Source organism: Aegilops tauschii, chromosome 3, assembly GCF_002575655.3.
Source record: "Aegilops tauschii subsp. strangulata cultivar AL8/78 chromosome 3, Aet v6.0, whole genome shotgun sequence".
Classification (NCBI taxonomy): Eukaryota; Viridiplantae; Streptophyta; class Magnoliopsida; order Poales; family Poaceae; genus Aegilops; species Aegilops tauschii.
In genome coordinates, this window is record NC_053037.3 from 163250126 (window position 1) to 163272451 (window position 22326).

The following is a 22326-nucleotide window of genomic DNA, read 5'->3' on the forward strand; positions in this document are numbered from 1 at the left end:
GGCGAAACCCGTGGAGAAACCTCGGCATCCGCCAGGCCAGCACACCTAGACATTAACGAAGTAGACTAAGTCGCTCGAGTTGTATCAAGTCTTAGTTTCCCTACGCTTTGTAACGGTGTGGCCTGGTATCGCTTTTTGCTGACTGCTTGAACGCTCCTATTTTTGGAGTAGTAACTAGGCATGTGTACGTTAGCGTACAGTTGCATTTTTTTTTCGGGCGCAACTACCAAAACCAACCCCAACGGCACCCACAGTAATGCGTCACATTTATGTGATGCATATATCTATGGCTTTGACCCAAGTACAGGATCGACAACCAGTTACCCTTCACCCCGGTGGATAACCCAGCTCCGATGCTATATAAAGGCCACTTCGTGACCTTGCCAAGTGCCCCTCACTATTGTGCGCAGCACTCACAGCCATTCCCTTGCCATGCCGACCCCCAGTATTTATCTGAGAACCCCAGACGCAACCCCGGGCAGTTTTGTCAGATTATTGTGGGACTTTACCTGCAGTACCATGAGTGCCACCCGTCCACCCCAGTACGAGTTGCTCAAATCGAGGATCACCCCTTCCACCTCGAAATATTGGGCAGTGGTGCACATCCCTCCCGCATACCCAAACCAAGACCCAACGGAAGTCTCCTTCGTGGGCAAATCCATGCCGACTCCGCATATGGCCATAGAAGCTGCCGCATACGAAGCGCTCGCTCGTCTTCGATTCGCGGTACCCTATGCCAGTGAGCGAGGATACTATTATTTTCCGAGTCGTGCAGCACCCGGAGAAGTTGCATCTTTTCCCGGTGGACGAATTGAGAGAGATCCAGTACTGCCCAACCTTGCCCAGTACATTATCGCTCAGGAGCGTTTAACTCAGCGGGTAATGGGTTATCTCCAGAGCCTCGCTGATTTAAATCCTCGGATCGCTATTGGCAGACCACTGAGGCCTGACCAGGAGAGGCGCATTCATCGACTAGTCAACCCGCTTCCCCCGATAGAAGAGGAGTGTGCCCCAGTACCAGAGGCGTTTTCTCAGGACCCTGTCCTTTTGCCGTTTTCTTTGTAAACGTCACCGCTGTATTTTTTTATCCCAGTATTTTATTTATGTGTTGTAGCATGTTCGTGGTTCCCAAATTTTGTGCGACGGATCCGATTTTCTTTAGTTCCTGTTATGTGAGCAGTTTTACTGCTGTTAGTTTTGTTTTAATTATTTTTCTCTCGCAACATGTTTTTGAGGAGATTTCTTTCCCCGAGTCACTACTGCGTATATATTTTCACGACATAGATTTTTATTCGCGCAGAACCGTAACAGCAGACTCACAACAGCAACCACTCGACCTCGGGCACTATTACAAATCCTTGAGCACATTGTTGCGCCTAACTAACCACACTCGAGGACACCACAGTCTCAGTGAGAGAGATTTGTGAGTGTCCATTCAGGCACGAGTTGCCCCAGCACACCGACAGTAGTTAGCCCTCGATGCCGCGCCTAATCCACGTGATCGCCGCCGCCGCGGAGAGCTAACACTCGAGCGGCAGCATCACGACGATCATCCAGGATCATCGCGCACAAGAGCACGGAGAACCCCAGCAGCACCGCCAAACCTCCACACACCAGCACCACATACCAGTCCGGCATCGCCCCCGCCATTAGAGCCTCGCCTCGAGCTCCTGCTAATAGCAATGGAGGAGGAGGAAGGAGGAATAGGAACGAGGCCATATGTGAGGAAGAAGAGAGGAGCACCGCGATCATTTTATAGCTCGAGATCGGTGTACGGTGGGCGAGGTCCACCAGCACCACTCGTCGCTCGACCGCCGGTGTTCGGAGGCGAGTCCGCGAGCAGTGCCGACAGCGCACTGGCCCGCGAGGTGAGTGCACGCTGCACCGGCAGCTAGCACGCCGCGCACTACCACGGTATGGCCTCGATGCCCTACGTGCTAGGCATCGCCGGTGGAGGAAGCGCGGGAGAGCGCGCGAGAGAGAAGAGAGAGCCAGAGGTGGAAGAAGAGGCCGACAGTGGGCCCTGGGTCCACCTGTCAGCCAGAGAGAGCACTGTGCTCTCGGGTGCGACCAGCGTATTTTAGTAATTTAGAATTTATTCTAAATTACTGTATCTGCGTAGAAATATCTCATTTTCCCTAACCGTAGATTTTTCCACACTACGCCAGTGTATCACACTGTGGTTTTACACCACTTATTGCCCTCTCACTATAGCCGCTTTGTTTTTGTGCAGTTAAATGATTTCTTTTGATAAAAATAGTTTTTGTTCAAAACAGCTTTTGACAAATCTCGAGGACGAGATTTTTCTTAAGGGGGTAGTGTTGTGACACCCCAAAATTTTGACCTTGTTTTATTTATTAAAATTTTTGCCAGGAAATAAAACTTTTCCATTTGTCAAGATTTACCCTTTGTTATTGTGGATTTTTACTTCAAGTGGAAAACCTTCAAAAGGTATTGTTGGACTTGAATACTCTCTATGATAAAACAATTCTTTATCAGTGGATTTAAATTGCAAGATTTGTTTTCTCAGAGCTTTATTCTTTTAAAATGATTTCTTTTGAATTTGGAGCCTGTTTTGCACTACAACCATTTGACAAATGCATTTAAAATTTCCACCAAAATTTGGGGATGTCATGTGATGTTTCCACATCACTTTTATGCAAAAATACCTTTTGGCCATTGGAGATTTTGAGCTCTACACCAACTTTTCCAATCTGGTCCAGTAGGCACTTTTGCACTACAACCCATTTAAATATTTCTTTAAAAATTCTTCCAAGTGTTTGGAGATGTCAGTGGATGCATACTATTCAACTCTATGCAAAAACCCAGTGATGTTCTTTGAAAAATTTGAGTGAATCAACCTCTTTTTCATTCTGGCCCAGTTTGGTGATTTGAACTGCAACTCTATTTTATTTTGCTCTGGTGCCCATGACCCTTTTTCCTACTTGTAGCCCTCCCTTCAAAACCCTTAAGTCCAGAAGAGTGGACTCATTGGAGGTTTTGAAGTGCATGCAATAAACCCTTTTTCTTTCTGTCCAAAACTGGAGTTTTGCAAAACTTGCACTAACAAGTTTCTGGTTTTGCCCATATGATCTTGCCTTCACCATCCACACCTAAAGAGACCTTGATCTGGAAATTTTGGCCACTCCAAGAGTTGCCTAAGTGCACTTGGCATTCTGTCGAACACTTGGTGTGCACGGTCTATTTTGGCATGAGTTCTTTGTTTGCACTGTGACCTTGTTCCACTGACCCAGCAACCTTGTCCACCGAGCTTCTAGCTACCCCTACCCCTGTCCTGTTAATTGCCAGCCCCACCCTCGCGCTCTAGACTGCCCTGGCATTTCGTCGAGCAGGTTCCGTGCGTGCTCTGGACGCGCCCAGAGCGCACGTTGTGCACGCGCGCGCACTGAGCTGCCGCGCCGCACTGCCGCACTCGACGCGACCCGTCCCTGGCCCCTGCTCCACTGCTGAACCGCGCACTAGCTCGCCCCCTCTCCACGCCACCCCTGGCGCCCTGCAGCGCCGTTGGCAGAGCTCTTGGCGGCACGCCGGCGTCGGCAGCGAGCTCTGCCATGTTCGGCACCGCCCAAACCACACCAGCGCGCCAGCTGCCCCTATGAACAGCTCAGTCTTATCCCGAAGCTCGTTGGCACGCGCTCGTCGCCGCCACGTCGCCCTGCAGCTACAGCACGGCTGTCGCTGGCGATCTTATCCTCAGCCGCCGCGGTCCAACCTCGAGCGCCTATTTAAGGGATCCCCGAGCTCGTTCAAGACCTCAGGCGACCTCAGACCCTCCCCGTAGAGCTTCCCTAGCAGTGGATTGACCGGAGAAGACCGTCTTCACCAACTCCGGCCAGTTCGGCCGCCGCTAAGCTCCGGTGCAATACGCCGCAGCCAGCCACTCCCTCGCCCAACCAACGCCACCAGTAACTTCCCCTTGTCCTTGCGGAGCTGCCCAACTACCCAACCTCGATCGGAGACCACCGGAGCCCAAAAACCACTTCACCACCGTAGCCCCCTCCGCCGCGGAGCTCGCCGCCGGCGATTCCTTCCACCTCCGACGACCCAGCGACCACCAAGGGGGCCGCCTCGGTCTGGCCAGTCCATCCCTGCCCTTAGATGCCCTCGAGGAGCCGCCGTTCATCGCCGGCGATCGCCGGAGTCCCGCTCCCGTCGGGCAGAGAAGGGGAGGGAGAGGGAGGAACGGTCAAACCTGACCAGTGGGCCCTCTGGACCCACTGTCAGTGACCCACGCGCCGTCTTCTCTGTTTTAAGTGAAGGCGCATAAGTCCCGAGTACGTCTCCTCTGCTGCGAAAGCGTATTTCTCCCGAAACGTTTTCTTTTCTGGTTTTATTTAAAAACAGAGATTTGACCAAACTTTGACTGGCTATAACTTTTAAAATAAAACTCCAAATGAGTTGATTCCTTTTCCGACCTCTCTCAAATTCCACCCAGTTTATTTTAAGATTTATTTCAAAAATATTTGAGACAACTTTTTGTACTGTGTTTGAAATATTTGTTATTTGGATATTTTGCAAAATAGGGATAATGGAGAGAAGAGAAAGCTTTCAAAAAGTGCATCCTTTGCATACTCTTGAAGGCAAGCATTTCTGAACTCTGGCATAATATTTTGTTGTGGTGTTCTGATACGATTACAACACCATTTGACATGGAGTATGCGTTATCTTTATGTAACGATAAAGTCTCGTGCATAAGTGCTTTTTGGAGATTTTTTGTGGTCAGCAATGGACACGCTAGTGATTTGGATCATCCTCGTGAGCTCCTCATGCATACCGGAAGGAAGCCGGGAAAGTCGTGGTCTTGGGTAGACATGAGCTTGTCCTTAGTCCCTCGTCGAGACGAGTAGGTCCGGTATGGCATGGTGAGGCTTGATGAGTGGTGATTTATTCCACTAATGGTAATATTGTTGGAGGACACTTGGACCACCTGAGTCGGTCGTAGGTCGAGTCTTGGTCAGTAGCTTCCCTATTTGTTGGTACCACCACTTGTCCCTGTCGCAGACGGGGTATGGTTCAGTAAGTTGTCAACCCCTTACCAAAGCACACACCGTACAGAGAGGCCATAGTGGAAGATACCGGAGGCCTCCGGTAGGCATGCCACTTGGTCCGGGGGCATGGGTGTTTTCCGGTTGGGACCGAGAGGGGGGGCACCCCCTTAGAGCGCGCGAATAGAAATTTGATCCCATGCTACGTCGAGGTTGTAGCCTCCCCACTTAGAGTTTTGCTTGGCAGGTGTCATGGGTGATTCCAGACACCGGTGAGTTAAGCTGGTGTGTGCAGGTCAGGCGTGTTTTCAATTAAAAGGCCGTAGGTAGAATTAGTCCCGATGGACTAAATAAATCCGTTACTTGTGGGAAACTAGTACTCCCTCTGCAGAGGATATATCCTGTTGGATAGCCATGTTCATAGGTAAGGACCACAGTCTGAGTGGAATCTAGTAACGGTATTCGGATGGAGAACGAATTAGCTAGAACTCAGTGACGGTTTTCGGATGGAGACACGGCTAACTGGATCATAGTAACGGTATTCGGATGGAGAACGAATTAGCTAGAACTCAGTGACGGTCTTCGGATGGATAAACGGCTAGACTAGATTTTTGTTTATGACCTGTGACATCTGAGGATCATGTTTTAATTTTGTTATTATTATGGACTAACCATTTACATTATGTATTGTATTGAGTATCCCTGGGATGGTTCTACCTCCTGGATATTCACTGTGATTATTCTTTTATAAGCCCTTTATGTGGTGTCGCTCAGACGCCCGACTGCGGCATGCTTGTTGTTTATTTATCTTTTATAAGCCCTTTATGTGGTGTCGCTCAGACGCCCGACTGCGGCATGCTTGTTGTTTATTTATCTTTTATAAGCCCTTTATGTGGTGTCGCTCAGACGCCCGACTGCGGCATGGCTACTCTTGTATTTTCCTCTCGAGGAGTCATTCAGACACTCGTTTGGCCCTCAGTATTTTACTTTAGGATTTCGGGAGGACTACCGCCCGACTTCTCTTTTGTTTCCCCATGCATCATTATCTCTATGTCTGATTGCACTTGTTAATCTGTTCTCATGCATTATGTTTACATTTGTTATATCTTATGTTCGAACTATCTTGCGAGTACTTTCATAGCACTCACCCACGTACTGCATGTTCATATTTTCTCTGCACACGTGCATCACAGTTTTTTGTTTACTTCATGGCAGACTTATCATCATAAGTGTTTTGGAATATGATTATCTCCTGTTATATTATACCCGTGTTCTTAATGTTTGCGAGTACATTCAAACGTACTCACTGGCTTGTCCCTGGCTATTGTCTTGGCCAGATTTTTGCGCATGGAGATAGGCATCGCGGTGACAACCTCGGAACCTACGTATTGACGATAGCAGCCTCGCGAACATAGGAGTTATCCTGGTCAGCTGTTCTTGTGGAAATGGAGTCCCATAGACGCAGATGTATCCAACCGCTTCCGCCCTCAACCATTAGAAACCAAATGTTGTACTCCTAGGCCACAACGGTCTTGTACTACATATTTTTGTACCTTGCTTGGAATTCTTGTATCAAGTTGGTGCCTCATCAGCTAACAGTAATCCTGGGGCTGGTGAGCACAAAGGCCGTTTTTCTGGGAAATTATCATCCCAAAAATCCAGTCGTGACAACACTTATACTTTGATAATTTAGTGAGAGATCATATTATAATGCTACCGTAAATCAAAGCAAGATAAGATGCATAAAAGATAAACATCACATGCAATCAATATAAGTGGTATGATATGCCATCATCATCTTGTGCTTGTGATCTCCATCTCCGAAGCACTATCATGATCACCATCGTCACCGACGCGACACCTTGATCTCCATCATAGCATCGTTGTCGTCTCGACAATCTTATGCTTCTACGACTATCGCTACCGCTTAGTGATAAAGTAAAGCATTACAGGGCGATTGCATTGCATACAGTAAAGCGACAACCATATGGCTCCTGCCAGTTGCCGATAACTCGGTTACAAAACATGATCATCTCATACAATAAAATTTAGCATCATGCCTTGACCATATCACATCACAAGATGCCCTCCAAAAACAAGTTAGACGTCCTCTACTTTGTTGTTGCAAATTTTACATGGCTGCTACGGGCTGAGCAAGAACCGTTCTTACCTACGCATCAAAACCACAACGATAGTTTGTCAAGTTGGTGCTGTTTTAACCTTCGCAAGGACCGGGCGTAGCCACACATGGTTCAAAAGTTGGAGAAACTAACACCCGCCAGCCACCTGTGTGCAAAGCACGTCGGTAGAACCAGTCTCGCGTAACGTACGCGTAATGTCGGTCCGGGCCGCTTCATGCAACAATACCGCCGAACCAAAGTATGACAAGCTGGTAAGCAGTATGACTTGTATCGCCCACAACTCACTTGTGTTCTACTCGTGCATATAACATCTACGCATAAAACCAGGCTCGGATGCCACTGTTGGGGAACGTAGTAACTTCAAAAAATTTCCCGCACACGCAAGATCATGGTGATGCATAGCAACGAGAGGGGAGAATGTGTCCACGTACCCTCGTAGACCGAAAGCGGAAGCGTTAGCACAACGAGGTTGATGTAGTCGTACGTCTTCACGATCCGACCAATCAAGTACCAAACGCACGGCACCTCCGAGTTCAGCACACGTTCAGCACGATGACGTCCCTCGAACTCCGATCCAGCCGAGTGTAGAGGGAGAGTTTCATCAGCATGATGGCGTGGTGACGATGATGATGTTCTATCGACGCAGGGCTTCGCCTAAGCACCGCTACGATATTATCGAGGTGTACTATGGTGGAGGGGGCACCGCACACGGCTAAAAAGATCAATGATCAATTGTTGTGTCCTTGGGGTGCCCCTGCCCCCGTATATAAAGAAGCATGGGGGGAGAGGCAGCCGGCTAGGAGAGGGGCGCGCCAGGAGGAGTCCTACTCCCACCGGGAGTAGGACTCCCTCCCTTCCTTGTTGGATTAGGAGAAGGGGGAAAGAGGAGAGAGAGAGAGAGAGGAAGGAAAGGGGGGCGCCGCCCCCCTCCTTGTCCAATTCGGACTAGAGGGGGAGGGGGGGGCGCGGCCTGCCCTAGCCGCCTCTCCTCTTCTCCACTAAGGCCCATGTAGGCCCATTAAACCCCCGGGGGGTTCCGGTAACCTCCCGGTACTCCAGTATATATCCGATAACCCTCGGAACCATTCCGGTGTCCGAATATAGTCGTCCAATATATCAATCTTCATGTCTCGACCATTTCGAGACTCCTTGTCATGTCCGTGATCACATCCGGGACTCCTAACTACCTTCGGTACATCAAAACATATAAACTCATAATATAACTGTCATCGAAACTTTAAGTGTGCGGACCCTACGGGTTCGAGAACTATGTAGACATGACCGAGACACGTCTCCGGTCAATAACCAATAGCGGAACCTGGATGCTCATATTGGCTCCCACATATTCTACGAAGATCTCTATCGGTCAAACCGCATAACAACATACGTTGTTCCCTTTGTCATCGGTATGTTACTTGCTCGAGATTCGATCGTCGGTATCTCAATACCTAGTTCAATCTCGTTACCGGCAAGTCTCTTTACTCGTTCCGTAATACATCATCTCGCAACTAACTCATTAGTTGCAATGCTTGCAAGGCTTAAGTGATGTGCATTACCGAGTGAGCCCAGAGATACCTCTCCAACAATCGGAGTGACAAATCCTAATCTTGAAATACACCAACCCAACAAGTACCTTTGGAGACACCTGTAGAGCACCTTTATAATCACCCAGTTACGTTGTGACGTTTGGTAGCACACAAAGTGTTCCTCCGGTAAACGGGAGTTGCATAATCTCATAGTCATAGGAACATGTATAAGTCATGAAGAAAGCAATAGCAGAATACTAAACGATCGTGTGCTAAGCTAAAGGAATGGGTCAAGTCAATCACATCATTCTCCTAATGATGTGATCCCGTTAATCAACTGACAACTCATGTCTATGGCTAGGAAACATAACCATCTTTGATCAACAAGCTAGTCAAGTAGAGGCATACTAGTGACACTCTGTTTGTCTATGTATTCACACATGTATCATGTTTCCGGTTAATACAATTCTAGCATGAATAATAAACATTTATCATGATATAAGGAAATAAATAATAACTTTATTATTGCCTCTAGGGCATATTTCCTTCAGTATCATCATAGATGTGGTGGGATCCTACTTCTATGACAAAACATCATGACAGAAAATGGGCCTTTCGTCTTGGGTGGGCCAGGGACGCACCTGCATGACATTCTTTGGGTCATCCATGACGGAAAAAATCATGGTAGAAGCGAGGGCGAGGAAAATTTTGAGGATTTCCCGGTTACGGTGGGTGGCCGGGGCCGAGAGATGCACGAAGGTTTGCACGTTTCTCTCATATAGGTACGCGCGCGTGTGTGCGAGGTGTTGGGATCTAACTGAACCCGAGCGAGGCGTTCACTTACTGAACCTGAGCGATTGCACTAGCTACGTTACCAAACCCGAGCGTTCGATCCCTTGGCTGTTAACTGAACCCGAGCGATTCCTTCACTGCTGACTGAACCCAAGCGATTCCTTCGCTACTGCTGCTAACAGAAGCTGATTGAACCTGCCTCTTGATGAACAGCGATCGTTGTTGGGGGTTGGGTGAACAGTTCCCTATGGGGGTTGGATGAACAGGATCCCGCTTGGTAGTAGGCTTGTAGGAATGAAGTATGTCTACCAGAGGGGGTGAATGGGTGTTTTAAAATTTCTTTCGGAAATCTCAAAACTCTCGGAACCCAGTAGTAGAGCGAATGAAAACAGAGTACAACGATTGAATACAAGCTATCGAATGGAAACTAAGAGCATGCATCGAGACAAATCACATAATTGAAAATGTTCGAAAGTAACAGGGAGAACAGATGTAACCAGTGATGCTCGATAGCGACAAGATGTTTGGTAGACTAGTTCGTCCTTCTGCACAAGGACTACATCTGGTTGGAGGGGTTGTGACTTAACACGGAAGATAAACTCTCTTCGCCATATTCTCCTCGACAATTGGTTTATCAACCAATGCTGATCACTCGTGGTAGATACTTGAGGCAACCTTCAAACCTTTCCAGACTTCTTCTTCGAGAACCACAATCCCTCTTTGTCTCTGAAGAAATTGACACCTAACCGTCTAGAGAGTTTCAAGCTCTCAAGAGTAATAAGCGGAGCGTACTGGACTTAGATTCGAGTGATGCTGAACCACTATCTAATTTTGCGGCTCTAGGGGTTTTCTCTCGGTGGATTTTACACTCAAATCTCTCGGAGAGGGGGTTGCTCAACAATCTTCTCAGAATCAAACGGAGTAGCCGTCGGAAAAATCGGCGCGGGGTGGCTATTTATAGCCGCAGCCTTCCCTAATGGGAAATGACCATTTTGCACACGTGGTGCAGCCAATAGCCAACCGACACATTCTCAACGGTCGGATTTCAAAGAGCAACAGTAAAATTACTTGAGGAGCAAGTAATGCTAACTCATCGGTCTGAGACAAATCTCTCGCAGCGAAGAAGATCACAGTCTCTTGCTGGCAAGTATTTGGTCGGAGCACAAAGAGATTTCTCTCACAACTTTCATAGGATTTGGGTTTAGCATTAGAGAATAAAAGTTTCAAACGCTACACCCCTCTTAATAGTACGGTGGTCCTATGACTCAATAAAGAGAAGAGAAACAACAAAATAAATGATACGACTTCACTTCGTCTTCATTCTTCTCGGACGCAGTCACTTTGTTCGGGCAGGCACCGAACCAATTGCTTCATGTCAACCATTTTTTATGGGTCACTCTTATCAACATAATCTTCGGTGATAACCTTCACTGCTAGAGAGGGGATTATCTTCATCGTTTGAACCAAACTCCTCTTGATTCTAGGGACCTGTTACTCTGCGTGCACTAGCAAACACATAAGTCCCATATTGTTTATGTCAACAAGTTCCAAGACGTAAGGAGGCAAATCATTGCACCAACAATCTTCTCCTTTTTGGACGATTGTTGACAAAAAAGATAATCATTGAAGTGAAGATAGATAAGTGAAAGGAAATTCGACAAGATTGACTAAGTGTTATTTGGCTCGATGACGAAATAGACTACCCCTAAATGTATGCAGGGTTAAAGACATGAGTTTAATTCTCCCGCAAAAATTGAAGTATACCAAGGAAATTTCAATCATTCGAGTCATGATTTGCACTGATGACATATAATTCGTCGAGATTGTAGTGTAATCATTTATAACTTTCGATAATAATTCCACCTTCAAAACAAATGCTTCGAGAGAAATAGTGCAGCGGGAGGGGTTATTAACATTACAACACGGAGTTTGTACAACATGGAGCACATGGACTTAAAACAGTTCACATGAAACCAAACCAAAGAAATGCAGAAACCAAATCTATCGATACTCGATGTAATTGTCCCCCTTTTTGTCAACTAGTGTCAAGAAGGTGACGAATAACATGAGTGCAAAAGAGCAGAACGATTGTTCACTCGGTGGCATCTCCAGAAGAACTATCCAAGGAGAGTTCGGCTTCAGAAGTGACAGGAGTGGCTTCGGCTTCAGCAGGAGATTTTCCTTCAGGAATAGCAGCTCGAGGCTGAGAAGATGAAGGCACATTGGGATCAGCCACTTGAGTAACACGTGAAAGCACATTTCCTTCGGTAGGTTTCTCTGTCTGTGATGTAGCATCAGATTCTTCAAGTAGTTTGCGAAGCTTGAGATGTAGAAGATCAGTAGTTGGCTCTCGAGCACGCAAAGAAGGAGTACTTATATCTTGGAAATCTTCAATAGAAAAGCCTTTATCAATGTAATCATAGAGCTCTTTGAGGTTGACATTAAGAAGTTGTTTCTCGGAGAAGAACTTTCGAAGCAACTTCCAGAGCCTTTTCTTGTTCTCGTCCACAATCATATGCACAAATTTGGTTCGATTATTGATTGCATTCAGCTAGGCGGTGAGGTGTTCTTTCTCTTTTCGATCCTTAGCGATGCGCTACAGCAGTAGTTGTTGTGTGCGCAGGCTGACTTTGAGATGCGATGGAGGTTGATGCAAAAACGTTCGGTCGCGCTGAGGGAGACGTGGTCCATCAAAGTGCTTGTGATGGTCATGAGAGCTTGACACGGGCGATTTGCCCGAAGAAATATCTTCCATGATCTTCAAAGTGTCGCGAACAGGAGGTATGAAGGTTTTGTGACTTTGCTTCACCAGGTACTCTGGGCGCATGGCGTGATCAACAACCTTTTGGATCCATAGTGCATAAACTTGGAGGCACTTTGGAGATTGGGCAAAATCTTTGAGAATGAGCAGAAACATGTCCTCAATATTGAAGATATAGGGTTAAGAGATTGCATAAATAGCATTCCGAAGAACATCTGAAATGGATTTATCTGTGTTCATCCTGGCTAGAGGGCAAATGGTGTACGTGAGCATATGATAGAGTGTCTGATTCTCGAATGTTAAATGCTCAGCCATGGGAGGACCAGTGTAATCACAAATCTTATCTTCATCCATAGTGCACTGAAAGGTTCCATCTGAAATAACATCAATATTGTGCACGCGAATTTCATTCTTCCATACTCAAAGCGAGGGAAATGAAAATGAGAGACAAAATATGTGGAGGTGCACTTGATGCGTTTGCCTTCGGTCATCCACTCCATGATCCATTTTGAACTATCAGATTCATCACCAGAGATGTACAGAGTGGCATAGAACTGAAGAATAATCTCTCTGTTCCAAGGATGTTCAAATGCAAATACATTGGTGAGGCGGAAATCATCCACATCTTGTAGCAACTGTTTGAAGCAACCAATATTCTTCATTGCTGGGATGTCTGGTTATTCATGAGGAAAGATCTTCTTCGTGTCATAGTGAACATGAGAGTAATATATAGCCTGTTCTTTTGTCCAGAAGCAAGGAAATTCAGATGTGCGCGACCCATTGTATGGACTGTCTTGAAAGAACTCGGGATGCGTGTTCCGATTGAAAAGTGGGCCTTTGGCGCCAGCACCTGCCGGGAACAAGGCAGTGCTTCACGAGGATATGGGTATTTGAGTTCATCTTTGACTGAAATCACTTCAACACCATATACAACCGAGTCAGTATGGCGAGCAGAGACAGATGTGTGTTCGGACGGACCAGCATATGAAATTCTTTGCACCGTGTCGATAGACAACTTCAATTGAGATGCAACAGGTTCCTTGCCTTTAGGCACCGAGGCAACATACAGCACTGGAGCCTGTTGGTGAGGTTGGGATTGTTCTTCAGGAATCTATTGTTGCTGAGCAGTGGGCGGAGCTGAAACATTTGGTGTTTCATGAGCGGGAGAAGCTTGAGGTTCGGAGTGAGCGATTTCACCTTCTTTAGAAATAATTTGTTGAGATGGAATATCAGCTCTAATAGGGGAGGCCACAGGCACTGGTTTAGTTGGCCTTGGCGAGGGAGGAGCATCCGTTACTTGAGCAGTGGGTACGAGAGGTCGCACTCTTTTGTGTTTGCTTACATTATGCATCACTTAATATGACATGCTACTTTATCGTCCTGTTCACCGATTAGACTCCGAGTCAGGTCCGAACTAATGCTCAAACTCGAGTTTTTAAATGGTTGTGGGGTACATATTGGGGCATCGATCAATAGTATCTATCTACTATCTGTTTAATCTCGGGTGTCTACTATGAGTTTCATGTTGGGTGGGAAACAAACATTAAAGGAGCCATTATCTGTATTTTTTAACTGAAGCTATTATCTACCTGCTATCAATGGTGTTGGGTCTATCCACAGGTTGCAACCATCACTCTGGATTTGTGCATGCACTCCTTACATGATCTCACTATGTTTTATTCCTATGCATGTCAGTTAGTGTACACAATGCTATTGAATATGTAGAGCAAAAGAGACGAGCCTTGCGTGGCAATATAATTTCATGTAGACGTTGCTCCATTGGGGGCGCAAAAGCAACCCCCTCCCCCCATTCCAGACTGTAATCAAGAGGAAGATAACTGTTCAGAGGGGGATTCAGAGGGAGCAGACCACTCCTATTTCCCCCTGGGGTCTTTTGCTCTAACTTGGCATGCTGATGTTGGTCATATCATGCGTATGGAGCCTTGCATTGCTTACTTTATACATAAAATATGTCATCTGCTTAGTTTAGACATGCTTTGTGTGAATGCCATCTGTTTAATTTCTATATCATATATGTGAATCGTGCAATGCCATCTTGTTTAGCCAGGCATCATATATGTGAATTTTGCAATGCCATCCTGGTTAGCCAGTCATCTTATATGTGAATTATATCATGTCATCCTTTTTTTATTACGTATTAAACTTGTCAACAATGTTAGTACATTCAATTACTCTTCATGCGCATCAGCCATTCGACACGGTCATGGAAAATCTGGAGTGAAAACAAGGTCTTCAGAGTAGACAATGTTATCTGACAAAGTGCATGTCTTACTGGTTACGGATATCCCCTCAGAGGAGGATTCAGAGACAAATGACCAGTCATACCCCCCGAGGTGCATGCTTTAACTTGGCAGTGTTATATTGCTCATATCGTGCATATGTTGTCTTGCATTGCTATGTCATTTTCTTAGTTTAGACATGCTTTGTGTGAATGCCACATGTTTAGTGTCTAATTACCATATATGTGAATTATGCAATGCCATCTTGTTGCAAGACATTATATATGTGAATTATGCAATGCTATCTTGTTGCAAGGCATTATATATGTGAATTATGCAATGCCATGTTGTTTAGCCAAGCATCATATATGTGAATTATATCATGTCATACTTTTTTCGTATTACGTATTCCATTTGTCGACAATGTTTGTATATTCAACTACTCTTCCTGTGCATCAGCCATTTGAATCGGTGATGGAAAAATCTGGAGTGAAAACAAGGTCTTCAGAGCAGACAGTGCTACCTGCTGAAGTAGATATCTTGCTGGTTACAAATATCTCCTCAGAGGAGGATTCAGAGACAGATGACTGTTACTTCTTGAGCTTGCGTTGGTTTTTCCCTTGAAGAGGAAATGGTGATGCAGCAAAGTAGAGATAAGTATTTCCCTCAGTTTGAGAACCAAGGTATCAATCCAGTAGGAGACAACGCACAAATCACCGAATACCTGCACAAACAATCAAACAACTTGCACCCAACGCGATAAAGGGGTTGTCAATCCCTTCACGGTTACTTGCAAAAGTAAGATCTGATAGAGATAGATAAACGATAAAGTAAATATTTTTGGTATTTTTGGTCTATAGATTGGAAATTAAAAGATTGCAAAATAGTAGTAGATCGGAAACTTATATGATGGAAAATAGACCCGGGGGCCATAGGTTTCACTAGAGGCTTCTCTCAAGATAGCAAATAATACGATGGGTGAACAAATTACTGCCGAGCAATTGATAGAAAAGCGCAAAGTTATGACGATATCTAAGGCAATGATCATGAATATAGGCATCATGTCCGCGTCAAGTAGACCGAAACGATTCTGCATCTACTACTATTACTCCACACATCGACCGACTCCTGTTTGCATCTAGAGTATTAAGTTCATGAAGAACAGAGTAATGTGCTACCTCTTGAGCTTGCGTTGGTTTTTCCCTTGAAGAGGAAAGGGTGATGTAGCAAAGGAGCATAAGTATTTCCCTCAGTTTTGATAACCAAGGTATCAATCTAGTAGGAGACTACACAACAAGCCACCGAATACCTGCACAAACAAACACCAACTTGAAACCCACGTGACAAAGGGGTTGTCAATCCCTTCATGGTTATTTGCAAAGTGAGATCTGATAGAGATGGATAAACGGTAAAGTAATATTTTTGGTTTATGGATCAGAAAGTAAAGATTGCAAAATAAAGGAACGGGGATGGAAATTGGCAAGTTGACGGGAAACTAATATGATGTAAAATAGACCCCGGGGCCATAGGTTTCACTAGAGGCTTCTCTCAAGATAGGAATTATTATGGTGAAAAGTGCAAAGTTATGACGATATCTAAGGCAATGATCATGAATATAGGCATCACGTCCGTGTCAAGTAGACCGAAACGATTCTGCATCTACTACTATTACTCCACACATCCACCGACTCCTGCCTGCATCTAGAGTATTAAGTTCATAAGAACAGAGTAACGCATTTAGCAAGATGACATGATGTAGCGGGATTAACTCAAGCAATATGATGAAAACCCCATCTTTTTATCCTCGATGGCAACAATACAATACGTGCCTTGCTGCCCTGCTGTCACTGGGAAAGGACACTGCAAGATTGAACCCAAAGCTAAGCACTTCTCCCATTGCAAGAAAAACCAATCTAGTTGGCCAAACCAAATCGATAGTTCGATGAGACTTGCAAAGATATCAAATCATGCATATAAGAATTCAGAGGAGATTCAAATAATATTCATAGATAAACTTATCATAAATCCACAATTCATCTGATCTCGGCAAACACACCACAAAAGAGTATTACATCGAATAGATCTCCAAGAACATCGAGGAGAACTTTGTATTGAGAATCAAAGAGAGAGAAGAAGCCATGTAGCTACTTGCTATGGACTCGTAGGTCTTGAAGTAAACTACTCACGCTTCATTGGAGAGGCAATGGTGTTGATGTAGAAGCCCTCCGTGATCGATTTACCGGAAAGGGCCCCAAGATGGGATCTCATGGGTACAGAAGGTTGCGGCGGTGGAAAAGTGGTTTCGTGGCTCCCCTGGATGTTTTTGGGGTATAAGAGTGTATATAAGAGGAAGAATTAGGTCAGGGGAGCTCCGAGGGGCCCACAAGGTTGGGGGGGCGTGCCCTCCACCCTTGTGGCCGCCTCGAAGCTTCTCTGACTTGTACTCCAAGTCTCCTGGGTGTCTTCTGGTCCAAGAAAAATCATGGCGAAAGTTTTATTCCGTTTGGACTCCGTTTGGTATTCCTTTTCTGCGAAACTCTAAAACAAGGAAAAACAGAAACTGGCACTGGCACTGGGCTCTAGGTTAATAGGTTAGTCCCAACAATCATATAAATAGCATATTAATGCATATAAAACATCCAAAACAGATAATATGATAGCATGGAACAATAAAAAATTATAGATACTTCGGAGACGTATCAAGCATCCCCAAGCTTAATTCCTGCTCGTCCTCGAGTATGTAAATGATAAAAACAGAATTTTGGATGTGGAATTCTACCCAACATATTTATTCATGTAATTCTCTTTATTGTGGCATAAATGTTCGTATCCGTAAGATTCAAAACAAAAGTTTAATATTGACATAAAAAAATAATACTTCAAGCATACTAACAAAATAATTATGTTTTCTCAAAATAACATGGCCAAAGAAAGCTTATCCCTACAAAATCATATAGACTGGCTATGCTCCATCTTCATCACACAAAATATTTAAATCATGCACAGCCCCGATGACAAGCCAAGCAATTGTTTCATACTTTTGAGGTTCTCAAACTTTTTCAACTTTCACGCAATACATGAGCGTGAGCCGTGGACATAGCACTATAGGTGGAATAGACGGTGGTTCTCGAGAAGACAAAAAGAAGGAGATAGTCTCACATCAACTAGGCGTATCAACAGGCTATGGAGGTGCCCATTAATAGATATCAATGTGAGTGAGTAGGGATTGCCATGCAACAGATGCACTAGAGCTATAAGTTTATGAAAGCTCAAAAAGAAATTAAGTGGGTGTGCATCCAACTCGCTTGCTCACGAAGACCTAGGGCATTTTGAGGAAGCCCATCATTGGAATATACAAGCCAAGTTCTTTAATGAAAAATTCCCACTAGTATATGAAAGTGATATCATATGAGACTCTCTATCATGAAGATCATGGTGCTACTTTGAAGCACAAGTGTGGCAAAAAGGATAGTAACATTGTCCCTTCTCTCTCTCTTTTTTATTTGGGCCTTCTCTCATTTTTTGGCCTCTTTTTTTCATCTAGAGTCTCATCCCGACTTGTGGAGGAATCATAGTCTCCCTCATCCTTTCCTCACATGGGACAATGCTCTAATAATGAAGATCATCACACTTTTATTTACTTACAACTCAAGAATTACAACTCGATACTTAGAACAAAATATGACTCTATGTGTATGCCTCCGGCGGTGTACCGGGTTGTGCAATGAATCAAGAGCGACATATATAAAAAATGATGAACGGTGGCTTTGCCACAAATACGATGTCAACTACATGATCATGCAAAGCAATATGACAACGATGATGTGTGTCATAATAAACGGAACGGAAGAAAGTTGCATGGCAATATATCTCGGAATGGATATGGAAATGCCATAATAGGTAGGTAAGGTGGCTGTTTTGAGGAAGGATATGTGGTGGGTTTATGGTACCGGCGAAAGTTGCGCGGTACAAGAGAGGCTAGCAATGGCGGAGAGGTGAGAGTGCGTATAACCCATGGACTCAACATTAGTCATAAAGAACTCATATACTTATTGCAAAAAATTATTAGTTATCAAAACAAAGTACTACGCGCATGATGCTAGGGGGTTAGATTGGTAGGAAAAGACCATCGCTCGTCCCCGACCGCCACTCATAAGGAAGACAATCAAATAATAAATCATGCTACGAGTTCATCACATAACGGTTCACCATACGTGCATGCTACGGGACTCACAAACTTTAACACAAGTATTTATAAAATTCACAACTATTTACTAGCATGACTCTAATATCACCATCTCCATATCTCAAAAAAATCATAAGGAATCAAACTTCTCATAGTATTCAATGCACTTTATATGAAAGTTTTTATTATATCCCTCTTGGATGCCTATCATATTAGGACTAATTTTATAACCAAACCAAATTACCATGCTATTTAGAGACTCTCAAAATAATATAAGTGAAGTACGAGAGTTCATCAATTTCTATAAAATAAAGCCACCGCCGTGCTCTAAAAAGATATAAGTGAAGCACTAGAGCAAATTTGCCTAGCTCAAAAGATATAAGTGAAGCACATAGAGCATTTTAATAAATCACGATTCATGCGTGTCTCTCTCAAAATGTGTGTACAGCAAGGATGATTGTGGCAAACTAAAAAGCAAAGACTCAAATCATACAAGACGCTCCAAGCAAAACACATATCATGTGGTGAATAGAAATATAGCCTCAAGTAAAGTTACCGATAGACGAAGACGAAAGAGGGGATGCCTTCCCGGGGCATCCCCAAGCTTAGGCTTTTTGACATACTTCAATATTACCTTGGGGTGCCTTGGGCATCCCCAAGCTTAGGTTGTTGCCACTCTTTATTCCATAGTCCATCAAATCCTTACCCAAAACTTGAAAACTTCACAACACAAAATTCCAACAGAAAATCTCATAAGCTCCGTTAGTATAAGAAAATAAGTCACCACTTTTGGTACTGTTGTGAACTCATTGTTTATTTATATTAGTGTAATATCTATTGTATTACAACTTTTTCATGGTTCATACCCCCCGATACTAGTCATAGATGCATCAGAATAAGCAAACAACACGCGAAAAACAGAATCTGTCAAAAACAGAACAGTCTGTAGCAATCTGGATATTTCGAATACTTCTGTAACTCTAAAATCTCCGAGAAAATAGTACGTCCTAGATAATTTGTTTATTAATCTTCTTCAAAAAGAATCAGCTAAAAATCGCTCTCCAGCTAAAAATAAGAATTGTTTTCGTGAGCACAAAAGTTTCTGTTTTTCAGCAAGATCAAATTAACTATCATCGTAGGCTATCCCATTGGTCTTACTTGGCACAAACACTAATTAGAACACAAACCACATCTAACCAGAGGCTAGATGATTTATTCAAAGCAAAACAGGACCTAAAAAGCAAGAACAAAAATAAAATTGGGTTGCCTCCCAACAAGCGCTATTGTTTAACGCCCCTAGCTAGGCATAAAACACGAATAGATCTAAGTGTTCTCATCTTTGGTATTCAATTCTTTCCTCATCAAGTCTTGCAAAACTCGTCTAAGTAATTCTATTCTTTCTTTTATCTCCCTCCTAGTAGACGAACTTATATTGTGAAAGGGACTTTGATTAGCAATCCATAAACCCATAGCCGGGATCATCCCCGTAAATATCATCATATAAAATACGTAGCTCATTTCTAACGGGTTCCTTCATCATTTTATTCAACTAATCCCTATTAAGTCCTACATAAATTCCTCTAGTTATCCAATCAAATTCTTCAAAAGTTTCAAGATACAAAGCTTGAGAGATCTCAGAATGGGGAACCCTTTCCCTAAGATTTTCACTATAAGATTGATAATCCCTGGATTCCAAACTACGCATAGTTTTTTTATTATCATGAAGGATGTCTATACTTGGAGGGTGTTCAACATCCTTTTAATAGAAAGCAAAAATATCCCTAGCTTCTTGGATAATAAAGTCAAATTCACGCATAAGAATAATAGTGGCAATCTTTTTAGCTATAGGGTGATTGATTTTAGGGAGTTCATAAAACACTGTTTGCAAAGCAGGATGAAGATGCACAAATTTTCTTTCTAATTTGTCAACAAGCATCACAATAGCATCAGCATAACAGTTTGTCTCAAGAAGAATAGATCTTTTATTAATAGGCAATGATCCCGTACAATCAAAGAATTCTTGTATAATACTTTTCCCAATAATATTACCATCTCCTATATGAAAGATTTTAGTTTTTTAATTAGGAGGCCTTTCAGTTACGGGATCCAAAGAACAAGTTTCAAGTTTTTCCTCAAGATTTCCAGAGATAACCTCCCCAGTTTCAGACATGATGGCGACAAACGAGCAAACGGAAAAGTTGAACGGAAGAAGGGCGAAGAAAAGGCGAATCTTTCTGAAAATCGTCTTAGAAGTGGGGGAGAAGAAAACGACAGGTGAATGTCAAATAATGTAATGCGAGAGATGAGAGTTTATGATGGGTACTTGGTATGTCTTGGCTTGATGTAGATCTCCCCGGTAACGGTGCCAGAAATCCTTCTTGCTACCTCTTGAGCTTGCGTTGAGGAAAGGGTGATGCAGCAAAGGAGCGTAAGTATTTCCCTCAGTTTTGAGAACCAACGTATCAGTCCAGTAGGAGACTACGCAACAAGCCACTGAATACCTGCACAAACAAACACCAACTTGCAACCAACGCGACAAAGGGGTTGTCAATCCCTTCACGGTTATTCGCAAAGTGAGATCTGATAGAGATGGATAAATGATAAAGTAATATTTTTGGTGTTTTTGGTTAATGGAACGGAAAGTAAAGTAAAGATTGCAAAATAAAGAAACTGTGATGGAAATTGGCAAGTTGACGGGAAACTAATATGATGTAAAATATACCCGGGGGCCATAGGTTTCACTAGAGGCTTCTCTCAAGATAGGAATTATTACGGTGGGTGAACAAATTACTGCCGAGCAATTGATAGAAAAGCGCAAAGTTATGACGATATCTAAGGCAATGATCATGAATATAGGCATCACGTCCGTGTCAAGTAGACCGAAATGATTCTGCATCTACTACTATTACTGCACACATCGACCGACTCCTGCCTGCATCTAGAGTATTAAGTTCATAAGAACAGAGTAATGCATTAAGCAAGATGACATGATGTAGCGGGATTAACTTAAGCAATATGATGAAAATCCCATATTTTTATCCTTGATGGAAACAATACAATACGTGCCTTGCTGCCCCTGCTGTCACTGGGAAAGGACACCGCAAGATTGAACCCAAAGCTAAGCACTTCTCCCATTGCAAGAAAAACCAATCTAGTTGGCCAAACCAAATCGATAGTTCGAAGAGACTTGCAAAGATATCAAATCATGCATATAAGAATTGAGAGGAGATTCAAATAATATTCATAGATAAACTTATCATAAATCCACAATTCATCGGATCTCGGAAAACACACCGCAAAAGAGTATTATATCGAATAGATCTCCAAGGACATCTAGGAGAACTTTGTATTGAGAACCAAAGAGAGAGAAGAAGCCATCTAGCTACTAGCTATGGACCCGTAGGTCTTGAAGTAAACTACCCACGCTTCATTGGAGAGGCAATGGTGTTGATGTAGAAGCCCTCCGTGCTCGATGCCCCCTTCGGCAGGATGCCGGAAAAGGCCCCAAGATGGGATCTCACGGGTATAGAAGGTTGTGGCGGTGGAAAAGTGGATTCGTGGCTCCCCTGGATGTTTTTGGGGTATAAGAGTATATATAGGAGGAAGAATTAGGTCAAGGGAGCTACGAGGGGCCCACAAGGTTGGGGGGCACGCCCCACCCCTGGGCGCGCCCT